Source organism: Myotis lucifugus, unplaced genomic scaffold (assembly GCF_000147115.1).
Source record: "Myotis lucifugus unplaced genomic scaffold, Myoluc2.0 scaffold_1485, whole genome shotgun sequence".
In the NCBI taxonomy this organism is placed as follows: Eukaryota; Metazoa; Chordata; class Mammalia; order Chiroptera; family Vespertilionidae; genus Myotis; species Myotis lucifugus.
The window spans coordinates 16,243-25,210 of NW_005872533.1; the positions used below are offsets into that span (position 1 = coordinate 16,243).

Below are 8,968 nucleotides of genomic sequence, written 5' to 3' on the forward strand. Positions count from 1 at the left end.
ACCTCTGAATGTGGCGCAATCGCCGTGCCCCTCTAGGGAGCCCGCCCACTAGGATGGCTCCCTGTGGGTCCCACTTGGGCGCCTGCAGGAGGTCCCCACCTCCTCTGTCCTTCCTCTCCACCGGGCGCGGCCATGGCCTGTCCTCCAGCTCAGCCTCCAACACAGAGGCAGAGGCGCTGGAGCCTGCAGCGCCCCCGGCCACGGCTCTTTCCCGGGCCCCACTGGGGGTTTCCATGGAGCTTTGTGGCTGCTCTTTTCCTGCTTCAGAAACCGGGGAAGAGCTACTCGGCAGTGACGCAGTTTGATGCATGACTCCTGAGGTGACTCCGGCCTGGCAGCCCTCAGGGCCCCGGAGGAGGAGAGCAGCCCGGGTGCCCCCGGGACCCCCTGACTCGCCCACCACCAAGAACCCCCTTGAAGCTCCCCTGTGCTCTTCCATTGCCCTCACTGCACCTGCTCCAGAGTGACTCCGCCTGGTGGGCTAAGACAGAGCGCAACGGGCCGTGAATTGAGCCCAAGGGGGTTCATCTGCTGAGCCCCGCCTCTCACAGGTCAGCCTGTTCCGATGTAAGGCGTGGCCTGAGTTTGCCTCTATTAGCTCTATTGCCCGGGAGCAGGCTGTGGCTGCTTTCTGAAGGCAGGATGCAAAAGCGGACATCGGGCGGAGGCTATGAGAAACCCAGCAAGTATCATAAGACACAGCGACATGGAGGACATGGCCAGACCCAACGTCCAGCCACAAAGAAATCAATATGGCGCCTGTGCAGTGCGTTCTGGCCCAACACAAACGGGGAGGCAGAGACCCAGGCACTGTCCTGCCACCGAATCTCCTGCCTCTGTTTCCCTCTGCGGCTCCTCCTTGGTCTCAGTTCCTGGCTGCGTATGCCGAGGTGCGATGAGAGTGCTGGCGGCAACAGATGCGCCCCCTTCTGAACTGAGCCCCACCTCCGAGCCGAAGAACCAAGTCAGGTCAAACGAAAAGGAAATGGCATTTACAAACACAGCGCTGCGGGAAGCCCAGAGTAGGCACAGGCTTTGTCATCCATTCACTTTCTTTCGTGCGGCCGACTGATAGACCAGGTACAAGGTCATGAGTTGAATGCCGTAAGATTGGTGGTGAAAAGCAACTAAATTCACAGTATGAAAAAGTTACGCGTTCACGTTCGCTTTTATTCCCTTGAGTTGAGTCCTTAAATTCAAAGGGAAAGACTGACACATTTTTACAGAAGCCACGTGTCAAAGCAAAACAAAACAAAAGCAAGCACTGTCTGGACAAAAATAGGAGACTGCTCCTGGGGGAGAAAACGCCGTGAAATGCTTCTTCCACCTTTCTTTACCCAACATGTGGCTCCAAGCACACACGGGAAGCGCTCTGAGAATGAACTAGCGTGGACGTAGAGAAGAAAAATCCCAACTATTTTCCAGGGCTTCCTGTGGGAACGAGTAGGAGCCGATCTGGTGAGGAGAGGTGGCCTCCCAGCCACGACCCTGGGGAGCGGCCTGCCAGCGCCGGGCCTGGCACCGCCACCCTCGGAGGCCCCCGCTCCCGCTGACCCAGGTCTCTGTGTGGCAGAGATGACAGAGACCCACGATGAATCTTTGTCCTGGAAACTGAACCGGAAATCTCAAGGCTGTGTTTTCAGTGTTTCTTGGCTTTCGTTCTCTTAGAAATCCTGCCACATTTCAGTATTTTCATTCTTGTCCTGGATGGAACCAGAAAGCAGAGAGGCACTTGAGAATTCTGTTTTTAAATAAAAGTAAACATTTCCAAGTGCGTTTCGGTCTCTGTTCAGTATTTTTTTGCGACCCAATTACTGCGCTTAAATGCTCCACAGATGTCCTATTTCTTTGTGGCACAAGTTTTATTGAACCAAGATGGTTAATATTAATAAGAATGTTAATATGTGTCTGTAAGGTATTTAATAAGCTTTTCATGTCATACTTTTCAGTGCTGGGTCAGGAATTGTGCAAACAGTGGTTTTATTTTCCATGGCGACTGCTGAGCACCCCTGGGAGGACTGAAGTGTTTGGGCACCGAGGGCAAGGCTTCTTCTGGTTTTTCCCTCGGCGCTTGTGTGCAAGCCATGTAGATGGCAACCCAGAGCAGTGATGGTGAACCTATGACACGCGTGTCAGAGGTGACACGCGAACTCATTTTTTTTGGTTGATTTTTCTTTGTTAAATGGCACTTAAATATATAAAATCAATATCAAAAATATAAGTCTTTGTTTTACTATGGTTGCAAAGATCAAAAAATTTCTATACGTGACACAGCACCAGAGTTAAGTTAGGGTTTTTCAAAATGCTGACACGCCGAGCTCAAAAGGTTCGCCATCACTGACCCAGAGCCTTCTGAGCCCATTTGTCATCCAGCAAATGCACTGTTCAGTGGGAAGCTAGGAATTGTCTTTCAAATGCATCGGTTCTTTCAAATCAGAAAGATCCATCTGAGTCTGAGAGACCAGCGTTGGGAGAGAGGACAGTTCTTGGATTTACCTTCCTACTGACACCTTTTTGTGGTTGGAGCTGACTTTTTAAAAAATATATTTTATTGATGTCTGAGAGGGAGAGAGCTAGAAACATCAAAGATGAGAGAGAATCATTGATCAGCTGCCTCTTGCACACCCTCCACTGAAGATCGAGCCCGAAACCTGGCCACGTGCCCTTGACCGGGAATCGAACCGTGACCTCCTGGTTCACAGGTAGAAGCTCAACCACTGAGCCACGCCGGCCGGGCCGCATCTGATCTCTAATAGGAACATCGCCACGGAAGGGTCCATGCTACCGAGGAACTGTCCTTATGTGGCTGTTCCAACTGACACGGAATGAGGGGCTCAGTCTGTTCAAGGGCAAATGGAGGACAAAAACCTCTGCAGCAACTGACATGACCTCAGGCACACTTTGGGGTTTGCTCTGTTCTTGTTTTACCCCCCTCTGTGCTCTGTGAGGGTCAATGCTGGCAGAATAACCCACGTATCAGAGCGGGATTTGCCACTGGAACCCTAACATTATGGTACCTGTTCGCTGCAGTGACCAGCAAGAACGAAGACCTCTGCTGTTACTGTGTGCAGAGGCGCCCTGCGCCTGAGCTCTGCAATGGCCGGAATGAGGAGCTCACACCGACAGCTACAGAAGAGCACTCGCCCGTGCTGTGTCACTGCCACAGTCCTTTCCCGCCCCATCTCTCATGAAGACGGCAGGAGCTCCCGACTTCTACCCCAGCATCTGGACCGGGGAAAGGCACACTGCTGGTCTTTGTCTGGCTTTTGCGATGCTGCCACCTGCCAACTGGCTGGCTCCCATGGCAACTGCACGGGTTGCCACGGTACAAAAACACCTTCAAGATCACCTAGTGGTCACCCACAGCACAGACAATCTGTGGATTTTCTTTGTTCCCTGCCCATGATTCGACCTGATGGAATCAAAAGAGACTGTCCCTATGGAATCTTGGATAAACTCGGTGTTGACACGGTGAGAACGGCAGAAACAGAATAAAAGAAATAAACCACACCTGGAAAGATAGGGCTGTGACTCAGCCCTCACTCTGGGCTCCTCGTTCCAGGCTGGGGATCTCAGGCGTGCGGTCTGGTCCACACCCACTCTCCAGGCCAGGTGGCGACTCTTCCTCATCAGAACTAGGCACTCCCTCCAAGCCCCTCCCCACAGACAGCTACAAAATGTGCTCTGCCTACTGGGCAGCCCGGCCAGCACGGGCTCATGAACACCGACCTATGAACTTGGAGATCATGGTTCCATTCCCGATCAGGACACATGCCCGGGTTGTGGGCTCCATCCCCAGTAGGGGGCGTGCAGGAGGCAGCTGGTCAATGATTCTCTCTCATCACTGATGTTTCTATCTCTCTCTCCCCCACCCTTCCTCTCTGAAATCAATAAAAATGTTTTTTAAAAAAGAAGAAGTTGAGGGAAATAATAGAAAGTTGCTCCAACTAAAAAGTGGTGTGTGTGTGGGTGAAACATAACAGAAAGATTAGAGTAAAAGAGATTCACCTTTTACTGAAGTTAGTGCAACCAGAGAGGGTGAAGCCTAGACTTCGAAAACACTGTTATAAGAAGGACTCTCTCCACAATGCCTCCTAATATCACAGTAGCTGGTCAAAAGATAGGGCAGGCTTCCCGGCAGAACTCAGCCAGGCACGCTCGTTAAAGTAATTCAGAGACAGGCCACGGATGATAGTTTCGGAACGTAAGAGGAATACACACGATGACTAAACACTGGAGACGCGGGCAGAAATGTTTGGTTTCGCTGTAGTAGAGGATTTCCGGACGGTAACTCAGCCCGGAGGATCTGCTGGAACCGACGGGAGAGGACGGTGGCGGTGTGGCCCACAGAGTTCCGGATTCCACAGCACTGACTGTGCCACGCCGGCTCCTGCCCACGGCACCAAACCGCTTTTATCCGCCTCGTTTCTTTCCTGTTCCCTTTGACTCCTGAAGACAAATATGCCAGGAATGCTGCTAAAATCCAGTTGGCACTTCATTATCTGAAGTTGCTCCCCGATGCCTAAGTTTTAAAGTATTTGATTTTGTTATACTAAAAACAAAAATCGTGACTAAATCTCAAGGGAATGTTAGGACAGCATGAAGATTGCTAAATTGAGAGCTAAAAATAATCACTAACAGGGTCTTATTTTCTGCCTGCGCTATGAACTCAATGAGTGTTTTAGGAAAGTTATTCAATCTTTCTCAGAACTTTTATAATGATTATGCAAAAGGAATCATGTTACCTGATATATTGCTAATGGATTCGCTAACAAATATGAGAACTGAAGGTATTTCCACATCTCAAGTGCTATTATATGTCCCCACATAACTTCTAAAAGGGAGAGGAGGCGTGAGTAATTCCATTAGTCTTTAAAAAGTGTCTGCACCAATAAACTTGAATATGCATTTCACATGTGTCACTTCACCAGTGACCTATGCACATATATGACCAAACACATAGTCATACAAACAAGCGCACACACACTCACACCCCCCATGAACCGGCCCTGAGCCTGATCCCAGTCCTCTCTCTCCTCAGCCCTGCAGTCACGGGGCCGCAGGGAGAAGGAGGTTCATGCATCACGCATAGATACCCTAGAACTCTGACTTCACTTTCTCAGCTTCTTATTGTAGAAAGTGCTAAATGCTAAGGAAAACAGAGAGAAAGAACGGTGCGTTCCCACACACACAGGGCACAGCTTCAACATGATCAGCTCACGGTTCCTCTTAGCTGACCCACGTTCCCATCCCCCTCTCCCTCCATATTATTTCAGAGCAAATCCCAGACATCATATTATTTCATCCTTAAGTGTGTCAGCATATATCTCTATATAATGATCATGCTTTAAACATGGCCAAGTATTGTACCAACTAAAACAATGAACAATAACTCTATAGAGCATCAAATTGCCACCCACGTCCAAAATGCCTAATTTTCCTCCTTTTAACAGTTTGGGTCATTTTTGCAAACGTGCTAGGACATTGTTAGCTTCTTCCTTTCCTTAACGTGAGCACCCAGCTGAGGACCAGCGGACAGAATGTGACGTGGGTCACAGAACAAATCCAACCTGGATACGTGGTCCCTCCCTTTTCGACGAAGGCATCCCCTGTTGGAGGCTCGCACACTGTCCGCAGGATCAGTTTCTCTGGGAGAACACTAGTACCCATCCCTGTCTAAAACAGGGCAAGGAAAATCCAACATGCTCTGGGGAGAGAAGAATCTTCAAGCCCAGAAGCAATGAGCGTTGGAGAACGCAGACGCCAGGAGGCCCCTGCGCCGAAGGGATGTGCAAGGCCAACCAGCAGCGGTTAGCCCACGGCAACGACACCCTCTTCCCAGACCCGCCTCCCGGGCCAGGGCACCTTCTCCAGAGGCGCCCACCGCTCCCACCGCCTCCTAAGGGCCTCCCCCTGCGTGGGCTGCTGTCGGGAAGCGCATCCGTGTGGCAGCCCTGAGCAAGCGCCCACAGGCTCAGTGACAGCCGAGGAGGAACACTCAGAGCCCAGCGCCAGGTCCTGCCTGGCCGCCCTCCTCCTCGGGAAGCAGAGCTACAGAAACTCCTCCTCGAGCTATTCCTCACGCATCATGGAAGCTCACCTTCTCCATAGAGTCTGTCATCATGAACATCCGCACACAATTAGACCCATCACGGTCCCTTTTACTGCCCCGAACTTCAGACTGCGCGCTGCTCGGAAACCGCCGGCAGGTCTCGGCCTCGCAGGGAGGATGGACGTCCGCTCCCCGGGAACAACCTGTGTCCCCAATCAGAGGCTGTTCTGTCTGCTTGGTGTGGTCGGCCTGCCATTCGGGCCCAACCAGATACAAATCTGAGCAGCTCAACAGTGCAGCCCCAGGGCGGGAAACACCCTCCATTCACCATCCAGGCCCGAGTCCTTCTGAAAGGGATTTGCGGGTAGATTGACATAGTGACCCGTCCACAATACAGCACGCGAATGAGAGCGGCGCTGAGAAGGAGACTGGTGTCCTGAGCGCATGCCGCCCGGCACTGGGGCACCGCGGGGATGTCTGCACCCCGTCCAGGGAAGACGACTCTCTTGCTTCTGTTTACTCATAAAAGTGTGGGGGCTTCGGAACACCTCCAAAGACATCTCTTAGCTTCGAATAATTAGAAAAGTTTGGCAAAATTGATGAATTTGTGTGTCTATTCTAAAAACGAATTCCAAGATGATCAGTCAAAACGTGATCCTTTCTTCAAGAACCGTGGTCGGCAAACTGCGGCTCGCGAGCCACATGAAGCATTTTGGCCCCTTGATTGTGGCTCTTCCTAAGCCTTAGGAGGACCCTAATTAAGTTAATAACAATGTATCTACCTATATAGTTTAAGTTTAAAAAATTTGGCTCTCAAAAGAAATTTCAATCATTGTACTGTTGGTATTTGGCTCTGTTGACTAATGAGTTTGCCGACCACTGTTCAAGAATATCAGCAACTTCTTGTTTTCACTGATACCCTCCCGCGTCTGGCCTGGGTATTATAATCGGGTATCCGTGCAGTTCGTACTTGGCGTTTCCTCAGTGTCGTACTGCCATTGACGTGCTGGCTAGATGATGACAGGGATGTGGGCGTCCCCGCCCTGTGGCCTCAGGACCAGCTTCCTGGGAGATGCTCTGCAACACTCTTTTAGGTCACTTAAACCGAACCAGATCAACAACAGTGACAACTAGTCGTAGAATGCAAATAACTGGTTCGTTTCATCCCTTCTCTTGGCTACCGTAGCCCAAGTCATTTTCATTTTCAGGTAACAAGACTACATATAAACTCTTCACAATTGTTTAATTTATCCCGAAATACTTTTAAGATGTTAACATGTATCAGCTGCCTCAAACAGTCAACAGTGGGCCGCGACTTCCGTGTTGCCCGAACACACACAGCACGAGGCCAGATGCCCCGGGTGGCAGGACACCACAGCCTCGCTACGCTCCCTGAAATGAAGGACACGAAGGAGTGGAAGGTGTGAGGGAGGAAGCAGGACATCTAGTTAGGAACACGGAGCTGTCCCCAAACTGGTCAGCTGGCTTAGGTGGGACTGGGATGGTGACAGGACCGACTCGTGAAGGGCTTTGCCTCAGGAAGGAGTTTTATGTTTTTGTTGTTTTATTTTTAACTTTTTAAGACATGTGTTCTTATTGATTTTTTTTTTTTTTTAGAGAAAGGAAGGGAGAAGAAGAGAGTATTGGATACTAAAGAGGAGATAATAAGGAAATGAGGTTTAACGATGAGATCCAAAGAAACACTGATGAGAGAGAAACATCGATCGGCTGCCTCCTGCACACCCCCTACTGGGAATGGAGCCCGCCACCCAGGCATGTGCCCCGACTGGGAATTGAACCGGCGCCCTCTCGGTGCATGGGATGACACCCAACCAGCTGAGCCGCACCAACCGGGCTGGAGAAGGAGTCCTCACTTTGTTACGAAGGAAGGAGAGCCAGCGCCGGCTGTTAGCAACACCGGCCAGGGCACAGGAGCACTTCCTAGAGTGCATCTCGGCAGCCACGTGGGGTGGGGCAGAGACGAAGCACCCTGTCAGGAAGGTGACCTCAGAGGCTCTTGCAAAATCCAGGTAAACGCAGGCCAGTCCAGTCACCGGTGCAGGACACAGCCCCTTCCACGGGCAATCTAGTGCAGCCGATGCGAGAGGCCCTGGGAGAGGCACCCCCGCCTCCTGCGGGGATTGCTATTTCTTTTTTCCTTTTTGGCTGTTGTTTATTAATTTTTGGAGAGAGAGGGAGAGCAGGAAGGAGAGAGAGGTTTGTTGTTCTACTTATTCATGCATCATTGGTTGATTGTTGCATGTGCCCTGGCTGGGGATTGAACCCACAACCCTGGCGTATTGGGATGACGCTCTAACCAGCTGAGCTACCTGGCCAGGGCGCGATTCCTATTTCTTAAGAACCGGCTTCTCCATCAGAAGAACACAATTTCCCTCTCTCACATGCTTCTTGATCTTTGCTCGCAAGACCTTTCGGATTCCTATCACCTACAATCCCATTCTGATGTAGGATTTCCCTAGCAGGCTGCTCCTGGGAGGTGTCGGGAGAGCAGGCCCTGGAGCCCAGTTTCCTGGGAGCACAGGGGCAAACACACAGACAAGGAGAGCAAATCCAGCCATTCTCACACGGGCGCAGATGCACATACGCTCATGGCTGTGTCAGTCTACCTTTCCCGTACGGACGTCACTCCAGGAGGAAAAGGAATCCAGCTTCGCCTGATGGTGCCCCTCCCTCGGTGCAATTACCATCACTGTGACTTTTCTCTTTCACCGAAAACCCTTCCTCACACAGAATCTTCAGGCTTCCACACCGACATCGAAGCCCGCCTGCACGTATGCACGCGTTCGCCAGCCAAGCCACGCGCACTGTCCTCTATGTGAGTGAGTCCCAGACACGACATGACTGAAGAGGGGCCGTGCCCTGGGTAACCTGGGACTTCTCAGGGTGGCCCCTCCG

The 8,968-nt window shown here is 51.3% G+C and overlaps 1 long non-coding RNA gene across 1 annotated transcript; it reads right to left on the bottom strand.

Annotated features, from left to right (window-relative positions):
* Positions 1 to 1,149: 1,149 nt before the first annotated feature.
* LOC111824429 lies at positions 1,150 to 3,605 on the bottom strand. The gene is made up of 2 exons (XR_002827516.1): positions 3,512 to 3,605; positions 1,150 to 1,703 (listed from the first exon to the last, which is right to left on the bottom strand). It is a non-coding gene; the product is annotated as an uncharacterized LOC111824429 (long non-coding RNA).
* Between the last annotated feature and the right edge of the window lie 5,363 nt (positions 3,606 to 8,968).